The sequence below is a fragment of the Amblyomma americanum genome, chromosome 1 (genome assembly GCF_052857255.1).
Source record: "Amblyomma americanum isolate KBUSLIRL-KWMA chromosome 1, ASM5285725v1, whole genome shotgun sequence".
NCBI classification, from domain to species: domain Eukaryota; kingdom Metazoa; phylum Arthropoda; class Arachnida; order Ixodida; family Ixodidae; genus Amblyomma; species Amblyomma americanum.
Genome location: NC_135497.1, coordinates 320,370,233 through 320,388,934, shown reverse-complemented (window position 1 = coordinate 320,388,934; position 18,702 = coordinate 320,370,233).

Here is an 18,702-nt window from a genome sequence, read left to right as displayed (position 1 = left end):
AAGGTAAAGGAAGTTTTGCTCAAGTTTCTCGGCCCTGTTGCTGACACCGCCTCGTAACTTGTAATTTGCAGAAGACATCGAGCCGTCGACCAATAATTTGACACCATACGATGACCAGACGATACCACCTGTGGTCGCCGCCTTTCCTGCCGCCGCGTTATCCGGGGACGGCGAGTCCATCGCCATGGCGGTCACGGACGCGTCTAAGAACGTACGTGGCCTCTTGCTGCTCTGCTCCCCGTTTAAGTGTCTGTGCGGTGGACTCCTTCTTTCCCGTAACGATTACGAAACATGTTCTTAGTTCTTACGATGCACCTTTTTTTTGTTCTCAGGTTCCAGAGTTCCCGGACGTCGCCTCATCAACACAAGCACTAGGGTACGAGTCACAGCGGTCTCATTACACAGGGTTCACATCCAACAACTCTGCACTTGTTCCTGCTCAAGGTTCATTGCCTTCAGACTTCTTTATCACGAGTCAAGGTAAAGGAAGTTTTGCTCAAGTTTCTCGGCCCTGTTGCTGACACCGCCTCGTAACTTGTAATTTGCAGAAGACATCGAGCCGTCGACCAATAATTTGACACCATACGATGACCAGACGATACCACCTGTGGTCGCCGCCTTTCCTGCCGCCGCGTTAACCTGCGACGGCGCGTCCATCGCCAAGGCGGTCACGGACGCGTCTAAGAACGTACGTGGCCTCTTGCTGCTGTGCTCCCCGTTTAAGTGTTTGTGCGGTGGACTCCGTCTTTCCCGTAACGATTACGAAACATGTTCTTAGTTCTTACGATGCACCTTTTTGTTCGCAGGTTCCAGAGTTCCCGGACGTCGCCTAATCATCACAAGCACTAGGGTACGAGTCACAGCGGTCTCATTACACAGGGTTCACATCCAACAACTCGGCACTTGTTCCTGTTCAAGGCTCATTGCCTTCAGACTTCTTTTTCACGAGTCAAGGTAAAGGAACTTTTGCTCAAGTTTCTCGGCCCTGTTGCTGACACCGCCTCGTAACTTGTAATTTGCAGAAGACTTCGAGCCGTCGACCAATAATTTGACACCATACGATGACCAGACGATACCACCTGTGGTCGCCGCCTTTCCTGCCGCCGCGTTAGCCTGGGACGGCGCGTCCATCGCCAAGGCGGTCACGGACGCGTTTAAGAACGTAGGTGGCCTCTTGCTGCTGTGCTCCCCTTTTAAGTGTTTGTGCGGTGGACTCCGTCTTTCCCGTAACGATTACGAAACATGTTCTTAGTTCTTACGATGCACCTTTTTTTGTTCGCAGGTTCCAGAGTTCCCGGACGTCGCCTCATCATCACAAGCACTAGGGTACGAGTCACAGCGGTCTCATTACACAGGGTTCACATCCAACAACTCTGCACTTGTTCCTGCCCAAGGTTCATTGCCTTCAGACTTCTTTATCACGAGTCAAGGTAAACAAAGTTTTCCTCAAGTCTCTAGGCCCTGGTGCTGACACCGCCTCGTAACTTGTAATTTGCAGAAGAGATCGAGCCGTCGACCAATAATTTGACACCATACGATGGCCAGACGATACCACCTATGGTCGCCGCCTTTCCTGCCCCCGCGTTATCCGGCGACGGCACGTCCATCACCATGGCGGTCACGGACGCGTCTGAGAACGTAGGTGGCTTCTTGCTCCTGTGCTCCCCGTTTAAGTGTCTGTGCGGTGGACTCCGTCTTTCGCGTAACGATTACGAAACATGTTCTTAGTTCTTACGATGCACCTTTTTTTGTTCTCAGGTTCCAGAGTTCCCGGACGTCGCCTCATCAACACAAGCACTAGGGTACGAGTCACAGCGGTCTCATTACACAGGGTTCACATCCTACAACTCTGCACTTGTTCCTGCTCAAGGTTCATTGCCTTCAGACTTCTTTATCACGAGTCAAGGTAAAGGAAGTTTTGCTCAAGTATCTCGGCCCTGGTGCTGACACCACCTCGTAACTTGTAATTTGCAGAAGACATCGAGCCGTCGACCAATAATTTGACACCATACGATAGCCAGACGATACCACCTGTGGTCGCCGCCATTCCTGCCGCCGCGTTAACCTGCGACGGCGCGTCCATCGCCAAGGCGGTCACGGACGCGTCTAAGAACGTACGTGGCCTCTTGCTGCTGTGCTCCCCGTTTAAGTGTTTGTGCGGTGGACTCCGTCTTTCCCGTAACGATTACGAAACATGTTCTTAGTTCTTACGATGCACCTTTTTTGTTCGCAGGTTCCAGAGTTCCCGGACGTCGCCTAATCATCACAAGCACTAGGGTACGAGTCACAGCGGTCTCATTACACAGGGTTCACATCCAACAACTCGGCACTTGTTCCTGTTCAAGGCTCATTGCCTTCAGACTTCTTTATCACGAGTCAAGGTAAAGGAAGTTTTGCTCAAGTTTCTCGGCCCTGTTGCTGACACCGCCTCGTAACTTGTAATTTGCAGAAGACATCGAGCCGTCGACCAATAATTTGACACCATACGATGACCAGACGATACCACCTGTGGTCGCCGCCTTTCCTGCCGCCGCGTTATCCGGGGACGGCGAGTCCATCGCCATGGCGGTCACGGACGCGTCTAAGAACGTACGTGGCCTCTTGCTGCTCTGCTCCTCGTTTAAGTGTCTGTGCGGTGGACTCCTTCTTTCCCGTAACGATTACGAAACATGTTCTTAGTTCTTACGATGCACCTTTTTTTTGTTCTCAGGTTCCAGAGTTCCCGGACGTCGCCTCATCAACACAAGCACTAGGGTACGAGTCACAGCGGTCTCATTACACAGGGTTCACATCCAACAACTCTGCACTTGTTCCTGCTCAAGGTTCATTGCCTTCAGACTTCTTTATCACGAGTCAAGGTAAAGGAAGTTTTGCTCAAGTTTCTCGGCCCTGTTGCTGACACCGCCTCGTAACTTGTAATTTGCAGAAGACATCGAGCCGTCGACCAATAATTTGACACCATACGATGACCAGACGATACCACCTGTGGTCGCCGCCTTTCCTGCCGCCGCGTTAACCTGCGACGGCGCGTCCATCGCCAAGGCGGTCACGGACGCGTCTAAGAACGTACGTGGCCTCTTGCTGCTGTGCTCCCCGTTTAAGTGTTTGTGCGGTGGACTCCGTCTTTCCCGTAACGATTACGAAACATGTTCTTAGTTCTTACGATGCACCTTTTTGTTCGCAGGTTCCAGAGTTCCCGGACGTCGCCTAATCATCACAAGCACTAGGGTACGAGTCACAGCGGTCTCATTACACAGGGTTCACATCCAACAACTCGGCACTTGTTCCTGTTCAAGGCTCATTGCCTTCAGACTTCTTTTTCACGAGTCAAGGTAAAGGAACTTTTGCTCAAGTTTCTCGGCCCTGTTGCTGACACCGCCTCGTAACTTGTAATTTGCAGAAGACTTCGAGCCGTCGACCAATAATTTGACACCATACGATGACCAGACGATACCACCTGTGGTCGCCGCCTTTCCTGCCGCCGCGTTAGCCTGGGACGGCGCGTCCATCGCCAAGGCGGTCACGGACGCGTTTAAGAACGTAGGTGGCCTCTTGCTGCTGTGCTCCCCTTTTAAGTGTTTGTGCGGTGGACTCCGTCTTTCCCGTAACGATTACGAAACATGTTCTTAGTTCTTACGATGCACCTTTTTTTGTTCGCAGGTTCCAGAGTTCCCGGACGTCGCCTCATCATCACAAGCACTAGGGTACGAGTCACAGCGGTCTCATTACACAGGGTTCACATCCAACAACTCTGCACTTGTTCCTGCCCAAGGTTCATTGCCTTCAGACTTCTTTATCACGAGTCAAGGTAAACAAAGTTTTCCTCAAGTCTCTAGGCCCTGGTGCTGACACCGCCTCGTAACTTGTAATTTGCAGAAGAGATCGAGCCGTCGACCAATAATTTGACACCATACGATGGCCAGACGATACCACCTATGGTCGCCGCCTTTCCTGCCCCCGCGTTATCCGGCGACGGCACGTCCATCACCATGGCGGTCACGGACGCGTCTGAGAACGTAGGTGGCTTCTTGCTCCTGTGCTCCCCGTTTAAGTGTCTGTGCGGTGGACTCCGTCTTTCGCGTAACGATTACGAAACATGTTCTTAGTTCTTACGATGCACCTTTTTTTGTTCTCAGGTTCCAGAGTTCCCGGACGTCGCCTCATCAACACAAGCACTAGGGTACGAGTCACAGCGGTCTCATTACACAGGGTTCACATCCTACAACTCTGCACTTGTTCCTGCTCAAGGTTCATTGCCTTCAGACTTCTTTATCACGAGTCAAGGTAAAGGAAGTTTTGCTCAAGTATCTCGGCCCTGGTGCTGACACCACCTCGTAACTTGTAATTTGCAGAAGACATCGAGCCGTCGACCAATAATTTGACACCATACGATGGCCAGACGATACCACCTGTGGTCGCCGCCTTTCCTGCCGCCGCGTTATCCGGGGACGGCGAGTGCATCGCCATGGCGGTCACGGACGCGTCTGAGAACGTAGGCGGCCTCTAGCACCTTTGTTCCCCGTTTAAGTGTCTGTGCGGTGGACTCCTTCTTTCCCGTAACGATTACGAAACATGTTCTTAGTTCTTACGATGCACCTTTTTTTTGTTCTCAGGTTCCAGAGTTCCCGGACGTCGCCTCATCAACACAAGCACTAGGGTAAGAGTCACAGCGGTTTCATTACACAGGGTTCACATCCAACAACTCTGCACTTGTTCCTGCTCAAGGTTCATTGCCTTCAGACTTCTTTATCACGAGTCAAGGTAAAGGAAGTTTTGCTCAAGTTTCTCGGCCCTGTTGCTGACACCGCCTCGTAACTTGTAATTTGCAGAAGACATCGAGCCGTCGACCAATAATTTGACACCATACGATGACCAGACGATACCACCTGTGGTCGCCGCCTTTCCTGCCGCCGCGTTATCCGGGGACGGCGAGTCCATCGCCATGGCGGTCACGGACGCGTCTAAGAACGTACGTGGCCTCTTGCTGCTGTGCTCCCCGTTTAAGTGTCTGTGCGGTGGACTCCTTCTTTCCCGTAACGATTACGAAACATGTTCTTAGTTCTTACGATGCACATTTTTTTTGGTCTCAGGTTCCAGAGTTCCCGGACGTCGCCTCATCAACACGAGCACTAGGGTACGAGTCACAGCGGTCTCATTACACAGGGTTCACATCCAACAACTCTGCACTTGTTCCTGCTCAAGGTTCATTGCCTTCAGACTTCTTTATCACGAGTCAAGGTAAAGGAAGTTTTGCTCAAGTTTCTCGGCCCTGTTGCTGACACCGCCTCGTAACTTGTAATTTGCAGAAGACATCGAGCCGTCGACCAATAATTTGACACCATACGATGACCAGACGATACCACCTGTGGTCGCCGCCTTTCCTGCCGCCGCGTTAACCTGCGACGGCGCGTCCATCGCCAAGGCGGTCACGGACGCGTCTAAGAACGTACGTGGCCTCTTGCTGCTGTGCTCCCCGTTTAAGTGTTTGTGCGGTGGACTCCGTCTTTCCCGTAACGATTACGAAACATGTTCTTAGTTCTTACGATGCACCTTTTTTGTTCGCAGGTTCCAGAGTTCCCGGACGTCGCCTCATCATCACAAGCACTAGGGTACGAGTCACAGCGGTCTCATTACACAGGGTTCACATCCAACAACTAGGCACTTGTTCCTGTTCAAGGTTCATTGCCTTCAGAATTCTTTATCACGAGTCAAGGTAAAGGAACTTTTGCGCAAGTTTCTCGGCCCTGTTGCTGACACCGCCTCGTAACTTGTACTTTGCAGAAGACTTCGAGCCGTCGACCAATAATTTGACACCATACGATGACCAGACGATACCACCTGTGGTCGCCGCCTTTCCTGCCGCCGCGTTAGCCTGGGACGGCGCGTCCATCGCCAAGGCGGTCACGGACGCGTCTAAGAACGTAGGTGGCCTCTTGCTGCTGTGCTCCCCTTTTAAGTGTTTGCGCGGTGGACTCCGTCTTTCCCGTAACGATTACGAAACATGTTCTTAGTTCTTACGATGCACCTTTTTTTGTTCGCAGGTTCCAGAGTTCCCGGACGTCGCCTCATCATCACAAGCACTAGGGTACGAGTCACAGCGGTCTCATTACACAGGGTTCACATCCAACAACTCTGCACTTGTTCCTGCCCAAGGTTCATTGCCTTCAGACTTCTTTATCACGAGTCAAGGTAAACAAAGTTTTCCTCAAGTCTCTATGCCCTGGTGCTGACACCGCCTCGTAACTTGTAATTTGCAGAAGAGATCGAGCCGTCGACCAATAATTTGACACCATACGATGGCCAGACGATACCACCTATGGTCGCCGCCTTTCCTGCCCCCGCGTTATCCGGCGACGGCACGTCCATCGCCATGGCGGTCACGGACGCGTCTGAGAACGTAGGTGGCTTCTTGCTCCTGTGCTCCCCGTTTAAGTGTCTGTGCGGTGGACTCCGTCTTTCGCGTAACGATTACGAAACATGTTCTTAGTTCTTACGATGCACCTTTTTTCGTTCGCAGGTTCCAGAGTTCCCGGACGTCGCCTCATCAACACAAGCACTAGGGTACGAGTCACAGCGGTCTCATTACACAGGGTTCACATCCAACAACTCTGCACTTGTTCCTGCTCAAGGTTCATTGCCTTCAGACTTCTTTATCACGAGTCAAGGTAAAGGAAGTTTTGCTCAAGTATCTCGGCCCTGGTGCTGACACCACCTCGTAACTTGTAATTTGCAGAAGACATCGAGCCGTCGACCAATAATTTGACACCATACGATAGCCAGACGATACCACCTGTGGTCGCCGCCTTTCCTGCCGCCGCGTTAACCTGCGACGGCGCGTCCATCGCCAAGGCGGTCACGGACGCGTCTAAGAACGTACGTGGCCTCTTGCTGCTGTGCTCCCCGTTTAAGTGTTTGTGCGGTGGACTCCGTCTTTCCCGTAACGATTACGAAACATGTTCTTAGTTCTTACGATGCACCTTTTTTGTTCGCAGGTTCCAGAGTTCCCGGACGTCGCCTAATCATCACAAGCACTAGGGTACGAGTCACAGCGGTCTCATTACACAGGGTTCACATCCAACAACTCGGCACTTGTTCCTGTTCAAGGCTCATTGCCTTCAGACTTCTTTTTCACGAGTCAAGGTAAAGGAACTTTTGCTCAAGTTTCTCGGCCCTGTTGCTGACACCGCCTCGTAACTTGTAATTTGCAGAAGACTTCGAGCCGTCGACCAATAATTTGACACCATACGATGACCAGACGATACCACCTGTGGTCGCCGCCTTTCCTGCCGCCGCGTTAGCCTGGGACGGCGCGTCCATCGCCAAGGCGGTCACGGACGCGTTTAAGAACGTAGGTGGCCTCTTGCTGCTGTGCTCCCCTTTTAAGTGTTTGTGCGGTGGACTCCGTCTTTCCCGTAACGATTACGAAACATGTTCTTAGTTCTTACGATGCACCTTTTTTTGTTCGCAGGTTCCAGAGTTCCCGGACGTCGCCTCATCATCACAAGCACTAGGGTACGAGTCACAGCGGTCTCATTACACAGGGTTCACATCCAACAACTCTGCACTTGTTCCTGCCCAAGGTTCATTGCCTTCAGACTTCTTTATCACGAGTCAAGGTAAACAAAGTTTTCCTCAAGTCTCTATGCCCTGGTGCTGACACCGCCTCGTAACTTGTAATTTGCAGAAGAGATCGAGCCGTCGACCAATAATTTGACATCATACGATGGCCAGACGATACCACCTATGGTCGCCGCCTTTCCTGCCCCCGCGTTATCCGGCGACGGCACGTCCATCGCCATGGCGGTCACGGACGCGTCTGAGAACGTAGGTGGCTTCTTGCTCCTGTGCTCCCCGTTTAAGTGTCTGTGCGGTGGACTCCGTCTTTCGCGTAACGATTACGAAACATGTTCTTAGTTCTTACGATGCACCTTTTTTTGTTCTCGGGATCCAGAGTTCCCGGACGTCGCCTCATCATCACAAGCACTAGGGTAGGAGTCACAGCGGTCTCATTACACAGAGTTCACATCCAACAACTCTGCACTTGTTCCTGTTCAAGGTTCATTGCCTTCAGACTTCTTTATCACGAGTGAAGGTAAAGGAACTTTTGCTCAAGTTTCTCGGCCCTGTTGCTGACACCGCCTCGTAACTTGTAATTTGCAGAAGACATCGAGCCGTCGACCAATAATTTGATACCATACGATGGCCAGACGATACCACCTGTGGTCGCCGCCTTTCCTGCCGCCGCGTTATCCGGGGACGGCGAGTGCATCGCCATGGCGGTCACGGACGCGTCTGAGAACGTAGGCGGCCTCTAGCACCTTTGTTCCCCGTTTAAGTGTCTGTGCGGTGGACTCCTTCTTTCCCGTAACGATTACGAAACATGTTCTTAGTTCTTACGATGCACCTTTTTTTTGTTCTCAGGTTCCAGAGTTCCCGGACGTCGCCTCATCAACACAAGCACTAGGGTACGAGTCACAGCGGTTTCATTACACAGGGTTCACATCCAACAACTCTGCACTTGTTCCTGCTCAAGGTTCATTGCCTTCAGACTTCTTAATCACGAGTCAAGGTAAAGGAAGTTTTGCTCAAGTTTCTCGGCCCTGTTGCTGACACCGCCTCGTAACTTGTAATTTGCAGAAGACATCGAGCCGTCGACCAATAATTTGACACCATACGATGACCAGACGATACCACCTGTGGTCGCCGCCTTTCCTGCCGCCGCGTTATCCGGGGACGGCGAGTCCATCGCCATGGCGGTCACGGACGCGTCTAAGAACGTACGTGGCCTCTTGCTGCTGTGCTCCCCGTTTAAGTGTCTGTGCGGTGGACTCCTTCTTTCCCGTAACGATTACGAAACATGTTCTTAGTTCTTACGATCCACCTTTTTTTGTTCTCAGGTTCCAGAGTTCCCGGACGTCGCCTCATCAACACAAGCACTAGGGTACGAGTCACAGCGGTCTCATTACACAGGGTTCACATCCAACAACTCTGCACTTGTTCCTGCTCAAGGTTCATTGCCTTCAGACTTCTTTATCACGAGTCAAGGTAAAGGAAGTTTTGCTCAAGTTTCTCGGCCCTGTTGCTGACACCGCCTCGTAACTTGTAATTTGCAGAAGACATCGAGCCGTCGACCAATAATTTGACACCATACGATGACCAGACGATACCACCTGTGGTCGCCGCCTTTCCTGCCGCCGCGTTAACCTGCGACGGCGCGTCCATCGCCAAGGCGGTCACGGACGCGTCTAAGAACGTACGTGGCCTCTTGCTGCTGTGCTCCCCGTTTAAGTGTTTGTGCGGTGGACTCCGTCTTTCCCGTAACGATTACGAAACATGTTCTTAGTTCTTACGATGCACCTTTTTTGTTCGCAGGTTCCAGAGTTCCCGGACGTCGCCTAATCATCACAAGCACTAGGGTACGAGTCACAGCGGTCTCATTACACCGGGTTTCACATCCAACAACTCGGCACTTGTTCCTGTTCAAGGCTCATTGCCTTCAGACTTTATCACGAGTCAAGGTAAAGGAACTTTTGCTCAAGTTTCTCGGCCCTGTTGCTGACACCGCCTCGTAACTTGTAATTTGCAGAAGACTTCGAGCCGTCGACCAATAATTTGACACCATACGATGACCAGACGATACCACCTGTGGTCGCCGCCTTTCCTGCCGCCGCGTTAGCCTGGGACGGCGCGTCCATCGCCAAGGCGGTCACGGACGCGTCTAAGAACGTAGGTGGCCTCTTGCTGCTGTGCTCCCCTTTTAAGTGTTTGTGCGGTGGACTCCGTCTTTCCCGTAACGATTACGAAACATGTTCTTAGTTCTTACGATGCACCTTTTTTTGTTCGCAGGTTCCAGAGTTCCCGGACGTCGCCTCATCATCACAAGCACTAGGGTACGAGTCACAGCGGTCTCATTACACAGGGTTCACATCCAACAACTCTGCACTTGTTCCTGCCCAAGGTTCATTGCCTTCAGACTTCTTTATCACGAGTCAAGGTAAACAAAGTTTTGCTCAAGTATCTCGGCCCTGGTGCTGACACCACCTCGTAACTTGTAATTTGCAGAAGACATCGAGCCGTCGACCAATAATTTGACACCATACGATAGCCAGACGATACCACCTGTGGTCGCCGCCTTTCCTGCCGCCGCGTTAACCTGGGACGGCGCGTCCATCGCCAAGGCGGTCACGGACGCGTCTAAGAACGTACGTGGCCTCTTGCTGCTGTGCTCGCCGTTTAAGTGTTTGTGCGGTGGACTCCGTCTTTCCCGTAACGATTACGAAACATGTTCTTAGTTCTTACGATGCACCTTTTTTGTTCGCAGGTTCCAGAGTTCCCGGACGTCGCCTCATCATCACAAGCACTAGGGTACGAGTCACAGCGGTCTCATTACACAGGGTTCACATCCAACAACTAGGCACTTGTTCCTGTTCAAGGTTCATTGCCTTCAGAATTCTTTATCACGAGTCAAGGTAAAGGAACTTTTGCGCAAGTTTCTCGGCCCTGTTGCTGACACCGCCTCGTAACTTGTACTTTGCAGAAGACTTCGAGCCGTCGACCAATAATTTGACACCATACGATGACCAGACGATACCACCTGTGGTCGCCGCCTTTCCTGCCGCCGCGTTAGCCTGGGACGGCGCGTCCATCGCCAAGGCGGTCACGGACGCGTCTAAGAACGTAGGTGGCCTCTTGCTGCTGTGCTCCCCTTTTAAGTGTTTGCGCGGTGGACTCCGTCTTTCCCGTAACGATTACGAAACATGTTCTTAGTTCTTACGATGCACCTTTTTTTGTTCGCAGGTTCCAGAGTGCCCGGACGTCGCCTCATCATCACAAGCACTAGGGTACGAGTCACAGCGGTCTCATTACACAGGGTTCACATCCAACAACTCTGCACTTGTTCCTGCTCAAGGTTCATTGCCTTCAGACTTCTTTATCACGAGTCAAGGTAAAGGAAGTTTTGCTCAAGTTTCTCGGCCCTGTTGCTGACACCGCCTCGTAACTTGTAATTTGCAGAAGACATCGAGCCGTCGACCAATAATTTGACACCATACGATGACCAGACGATACCACCTGTGGTCGCCGCCTTTCCTGCCGCCGCGTTAACCTGCGACGGCGCGTCCATCGCCAAGGCGGTCACGGACGCGTCTAAGAACGTACGTGGCCTCTTGCTGCTGTGCTCCCCGTTTAAGTGTTTGTGCGGTGGACTCCGTCTTTCCCGTAACGATTACGAAACATGTTCTTAGTTCTTACGATGCACCTTTTTTGTTCGCAGGTTCCAGAGTTCCCGGACGTCGCCTAATCATCACAAGCACTAGGGTACGAGTCACAGCGGTCTCATTACACAGGGTTTCACATCCAACAACTCGGCACTTGTTCCTGTTCAAGGCTCATTGCCTTCAGACTTCTTTATCACGAGTCAAGGTAAAGGAACTTTTGCTCAAGTTTCTCGGCCCTGTTGCTGACACCGCCTCGTAACTTGTAATTTGCAGAAGACATCGAGCCGTCGACCAATAATTTGACACCATACGATGACCAGACGATACCACCTGTGGTCGCCGCCTTTCCTGCCGCCGCGTTAACCTGCGACGGCGCGTCCATCGCCAAGGCGGTCACGGACGCGTCTAAGAACGTACGTGGCCTCTTGCTGCTGTGCTCCCCGTTTAAGTGTTTGTGCGGTGGACTCCGTCTTTCCCGTAACGATTACGAAACATGTTCTTAGTTCTTACGATGCACCTTTTTTGTTCGCAGGTTCCAGAGTTCCCGGACGTCGCCTAATCATCACAAGCACTAGGGTACGAGTCACAGCGGTCTCATTACACCGGGTTTCACATCCAACAACTCGGCACTTGTTCCTGTTCAAGGCTCATTGCCTTCAGACTTTATCACGAGTCAAGGTAAAGGAACTTTTGCTCAAGTTTCTCGGCCCTGTTGCTGACACCGCCTCGTAACTTGTAATTTGCAGAAGACTTCGAGCCGTCGACCAATAATTTGACACCATACGATGACCAGACGATACCACCTGTGGTCGCCGCCTTTCCTGCCGCCGCGTTAGCCTGGGACGGCGCGTCCATCGCCAAGGCGGTCACGGACGCGTCTAAGAACGTAGGTGGCCTCTTGCTGCTGTGCTCCCCTTTTAAGTGTTTGTGCGGTGGACTCCGTCTTTCCCGTAACGATTACGAAACATGTTCTTAGTTCTTACGATGCACCTTTTTTGTTCGCAGGTTCCAGAGTTCCCGGACGTCGCCTCATCATCACAAGCACTAGGGTACGAGTCACAGCGGTCTCATTACACAGGGTTCACATCCAACAACTCTGCACTTGTTCCTGCCCAAGGTTCATTGCCTTCAGACTTCTTTATCACGAGTCAAGGTAAACAAAGTTTTGCTCAAGTATCTCGGCCCTGGTGCTGACACCACCTCGTAACTTGTAATTTGCAGAAGACATCGAGCCGTCGACCAATAATTTGACACCATACGATAGCCAGACGATACCACCTGTGGTCGCCGCCTTTCCTGCCGCCGCGTTAACCTGGGACGGCGCGTCCATCGCCAAGGCGGTCACGGACGCGTCTAAGAACGTACGTGGCCTCTTGCTGCTGTGCTCGCCGTTTAAGTGTTTGTGCGGTGGACTCCGTCTTTCCCGTAACGATTACGAAACATGTTCTTAGTTCTTACGATGCACCTTTTTTGTTCGCAGGTTCCAGAGTTCCCGGACGTCGCCTCATCATCACAAGCACTAGGGTACGAGTCACAGCGGTCTCATTACACAGGGTTCACATCCAACAACTAGGCACTTGTTCCTGTTCAAGGTTCATTGCCTTCAGAAATCTTTATCACGAGTCAAGGTAAAGGAACTTTTGCGCAAGTTTCTCGGCCCTGTTGCTGACACCGCCTCGTAACTTGTACTTTGCAGAAGACTTCGAGCCGTCGACCAATAATTTGACACCATACGATGACCAGACGATACCACCTGTGGTCGCCGCCTTTCCTGCCGCCGCGTTAGCCTGGGACGGCGCGTCCATCGCCAAGGCGGTCACGGACGCGTCTAAGAACGTAGGTGGCCTCTTGCTGCTGTGCTCCCCTTTTAAGTGTTTGCGCGGTGGACTCCGTCTTTCCCGTAACGATTACGAAACATGTTCTTAGTTCTTACGATGCACCTTTTTTTGTTCGCAGGTTCCAGAGTGCCCGGACGTCGCCTCATCATCACAAGCACTAGGGTACGAGTCACAGCGGTCTCATTACACAGGGTTCACATCCAACAACTCTGCACTTGTTCCTGCTCAAGGTTCATTGCCTTCAGACTTCTTTATCACGAGTCAAGGTAAAGGAAGTTTTGCTCAAGTTTCTCGGCCCTGTTGCTGACACCGCCTCGTAACTTGTAATTTGCAGAAGACATCGAGCCGTCGACCAATAATTTGACACCATACGATGACCAGACGATACCACCTGTGGTCGCCGCCTTTCCTGCCGCCGCGTTAACCTGCGACGGCGCGTCCATCGCCAAGGCGGTCACGGACGCGTCTAAGAACGTACGTGGCCTCTTGCTGCTGTGCTCCCCGTTTAAGTGTTTGTGCGGTGGACTCCGTCTTTCCCGTAACGATTACGAAACATGTTCTTAGTTCTTACGATGCACCTTTTTTGTTCGCAGGTTCCAGAGTTCCCGGACGTCGCCTAATCATCACAAGCACTAGGGTACGAGTCACAGCGGTCTCATTACACAGGGTTTCACATCCAACAACTCGGCACTTGTTCCTGTTCAAGGCTCATTGCCTTCAGACTTCTTTATCACGAGTCAAGGTAAAGGAACTTTTGCTCAAGTTTCTCGGCCCTGTTGCTGACACCGCCTCGTAACTTGTAATTTGCAGAAGACTTCGAGCCGTCGACCAATAATTTGACACCATACGATGACCAGACGATACCACCTGTGGTCGCCGCCTTTCCTGCCGCCGCGTTAGCCTGGGACGGCGCGTCCATCGCCAAGGCGGTCACGGACGCGTCTAAGAACGTAGGTGGCCTCTTGCTGCTGTGCTCCCCTTTTAAGTGTTTGTGCGGTGGACTCCGTCTTTCCCGTAACGATTACGAAACATGTTCTTAGTTCTTACGATGCACCTTTTTTTGTTCGCAGGTTCCAGAGTTCCCGGACGTCGCCTCATCATCACAAGCACTAGGGTACGAGTCACAGCGGTCTCATTACGCAGGGTTCACATCCAACAACTCTGCACTTGTTCCTGCCCAAGGTTCATTGCCTTCAGACTTCTTTATCACGAGTCAAGGTAAACAAAGTTTTGCTCAAGTATCTCGGCCCTGGTGCTGACACCACCTCGTAACTTGTAATTTGCAGAAGACATCGAGCCGTCGACCAATAATTTGACACCATACGATAGCCAGACGATACCACCTGTGGTCGCCGCGTTTCCTGCCGCCGCGTTAACCTGGTACGGCGCGTCCATCGCCAAGGCGGTCACGGACGCGTCTAAGAACGTACGTGGCCTCTTGCTGCTGTGCTCGCCGTTTAAGTGTTTGTGCGGTGGACTCCGTCTTTCCCGTAACGATTACGAAACATGTTCTTAGTTCTTACGATGCACCTTTTTTGTCCGCAGGTTCCAGAGTTCCCGGACGTCGCCTCATCATCACAAGCACTAGGGTACGAGTCACAGCGGTCTCATTACACAGGGTTCACATCCAACAACTAGGCACTTGTTCCTGTTCAAGGTTCATTGCCTTCAGACTTCTTTATCACGAGTCAATGTAAACAAAGTTTTGCTCAAGTTTCTCGGCCCTCGTGCTGACAAGGCCTCGTTACTTGTAATTTGCAGAAGCCATCGAGCCGTCGACCAATAATTTAACACCATACGGTGACCAGACGATGCCACCTGTGGTCGCCGACTTTCCTGCCGCCGCGTTATCCGGCGACGGCACGTCCATCGCCATGGCGGTCACGGACGCGTCTGAGAACGTAGGTGGCCTCTTGCTCCTGTGCTCCCCGTTTAAGTGTCTGTGCGGTGGACTCCGTCTTTCCCGTAACGATTACGAAACATGTTCTTAGTTCTTACGATGCACCTTTTTGTTCTCAGGATCCAGAGTTCCCGGACGTCGCCTCATCATCACAAGCACTAGGGTAGGAGTCACAGCGGTCTCATTACACAGAGTTCACATCCAACAACTCTGCACTTGTTCCTGCTCAAGGTTCATTGCCTTCAGACTTCTTTATCACGAGTCAAGGTAAACAACGTTTTGCTCAAGTATCTCGGCCCTGGTGTTGACACCGCCTCGTAACTTGTAATTTGCAGAAGACATCGAGCCGTCGACCAATAATTTGACACCATACGATGACCAGGTGATACCACCTGTGGTCGCCGCCTTTCCTGCCGCCGCGTTAGCCTGGGACGGCGCGTCCATCGCCAAGGCGGTCACGGACGCGTCTAAGAACGTAGGTGGCCTCTTGCTGCTGTGCTCCCCGTTTAAGTGTTTGTGCGGTGGACTCCGTCTTTCCCGTAACGATTACGAAACATGTTCTTAGTTCTTACGATGCACCTTTTTTCGTTCGCAGGTTCCAGAGTTCCCGGACGTCGCCTCATCATCACAAGCACTAGGGTACGAGTCACAGCAGTCTCATTACACAGGGTTCACATCCAACAACTCTGCACTTGTTCCTGTTCAAGGTTCATTGCCTTCAGACTTCTTTATCACGAGTGAAGGTAAAGGAACTTTTGCTCAAGTTTCTCGGCCCTGTTGCTGACACCGCCTCGTAACTTGTAATTTGCAGAAGACATCGAGCCGTCGACCAATAATTTGATACCATACGATGGCCAGACGATACCACCTGTGGTCGCCGCCTTTCCTGCCGCCGCGTTATCCGGGGACGGCGAGTCCATCGCCATGGCGGTCACGGACGCGTCTGAGAACGTAGGCGGCCTCTAGCACCTTTGTTCCCCGTTTAAGTGTCTGTGCGGTGGACTCCTTCTTTCCCGTAACGATTACGAAACATGTTCTTAGTTCTTACGATGCACCTTTTTTTTGTTCTCAGGTTCCAGAGTTCCCGGACGTCGCCTCATCAACACAAGCACTAGGGTACGAGTCACAGCGGTCTCATTACACAGGGTTCACATCCAACAACTCTGCACTTGTTCCTGTTCAAGGTTCATTGCCTTCAGACTTCTTTATCACGAGTGAATGTAAAGGAACTTTTGCTCAAGTTTCTCGGCCCTGTTGCTGACACCGCCTCGTAACTTGTAATTTGCAGAAGACATCGAGCCGTCAACCAATAATTTGATACCATACGATGGCCAGACGATACCACCTGTGGTCGCCGCCTTTCCTGCCGCCGCGTTATCCGGGGACGGCGAGTGCATCGCCATGGCGGTCACGGACGCGTCTGAGAACGTAGGCGGCCTCTAGCACCTTTGTTCCCCGTTTAAGTGTCTGTGCGGTGGACTCCTTCTTTCCCGTAACGATTACGAAACATGTTCTTAGTTCTTACGATGCACCTTTTTTTTTGTTCTCAGGTTCCAGAGTTCCCGGACGTCGCCTCATCAACACAAGCACTAGGGTACGAGTCACAGCGGTCTCATTACACAGGGTTCACATCCAACAACTCTGCACTTGTTCCTGCCCAAGGTTCATTGCCTTCAGACTTCTTTATCACGAGTCAAGGTAAACAAAGTTTTGCTCAAGTATCTCGGCCCTGGTGCTGACACCACCTCGTAACTTGTAATTTGCAGAAGACATCGAGCCGTCGACCAATAATTTGACACCATACGATAGCCAGACGATACCACCTGTGGTCGCCGCCTTTCCTGCCGCCGCGTTAACCTGGGACGGCGCGTCCATCGCCAAGGCGGTCACGGACGCGTCTAAGAACGTACGTGGCCTCTTGCTGCTGTGCTCGCCGTTTAAGTGTTTGTGCGGTGGACTCCGTCTTTCCCGTAACGATTACGAAACATGTTCTTAGTTCTTACGATGCACCTTTTTTGTTCGCAGGTTCCAGAGTTCCCGGACGTCGCCTCATCTTCACAAGCACTAGGGTACGAGTCACAGCGGTCTCATTACACAGGGTTCACATCCAACAACTAGGCACTTGTTCCTGTTCAAGGTTCATTGCCTTCAGAATTCTTTATCACGAGTGAAGGTAAAGGAACTTTTGCGCAAGTTTCTCGGCCCTGTTGCTGACACCGCCTCGTAACTTGTACTTTGCAGAAGACTTCGAGCCGTCGACCAATAATTTGACACCATACGATGACCAGACGATACCACCTGTGGTCGCCGCCTTTCCTGCCGCCGCGTTAGCCTGGGACGGCGCGTCCATCGCCAAGGCGTTCACGGACGCGGCTGAGAACGTAGGTGGCTTCTTGCTCCTGTGCTCCCCGTTTAAGTGTCTGTGCGGTGGACTCCGTCTTTCGCGTAACGATTACGAAACATGTTTTTAGTTCTTACGATGCACCTTTTTTTGTTCTCAGGATCCAGAGTTCCCGGACGTCGCCTCATCGTCACAAGCTCTAGGGTACGAGTTACAGCAGTGTCATTACACAGGGTTCACATCCAACAACTCTGCACTTGTTCCTGTTCAAGGTTCATTGCCTTCAGACTTCTTTATCACGAGTCAAGGTAAGCAAAGTTTTGCTCAAGTTTCTCGGCCCTGGTGCTGACAAGGCCTCGTTACTTGTAATTTGCAGAAGCCATCGAGCCGTCGACCAATAATTTAACACCATACGGTGACCAGACGATGCCACCTGTGGTCGCCGACTTTCCTGCCGCCGCGTTATCCGGCGACGGCACGTCCATCGCCATGGCGGTCACGGACGCGTCTGAGAACGTAGGTGGCCTCTTGCTCCTGTGCTCCCCGTTTAAGTGTCTGTGCGGTGGACTCCGTCTTTCCCGTAACGATTACGAAACATGTTCTTAGTTCTTACGATGCACCTTTTTGTTCTCAGGATCCAGAGTTCCCGGACGTCGCCTCATCATCACAAGCACTAGGGTAGGAGTCACAGCGGTCTCATTACACAGAGTTCACATCCAACAACTCTGCACTTGTTCCTGCTCAAGGTTCATTGCCTTCAGACTTCTTTATCACGAGTCAAGGTAAACAAAGTTTTGCTCAAGTATCTCGGCCCTGGTGTTGACACCGCCTCGTAACTTGTAATTTGCAGAAGACATCGAGCCGTCGACCAATAATTTGACACCATACGATGACCAGGTGATACCACCTATGGTCGCCGCCTTTCCTGCCGCCGCGTTATCCGGCGACGGCACGTCCATCGCCATGGCGGTCACGGACGCGTCTGAGAACGTAGGTGGCTTCTTGCTCCTGTGCTCCCCGTTTAAGTGTCTGTGCGGTGGACTCCGTCTTTCGCGTAACGATTACGAAACATGTTCTTAGTTCTTACGATGCACCTTTTTTTGTTCTCAGGATCCAGAGTTCCCGGACGTCGCCTCATCATCACAAGCTCTAGGGTACGAGTTACAGCAGTGTCATTACACAGGGTTCACATCCAACAACTCTGCACTTGTTCCTGTTCAAGGTTCATTGCCTTCAGACTTCTTTATCACGAGTCAAGGTAAACAAAGTTTTGCTCAAGTTTCTCGGCCCTGGTGCTGACAAGGCCTCGTTACTTGTAATTTGCAGAAGCCATCGAGCCGTCGACCAATAATTTAACACCATACGGTGACCAGACGATGCCACCTGTGGTCGCCGACTTTCCTGCCG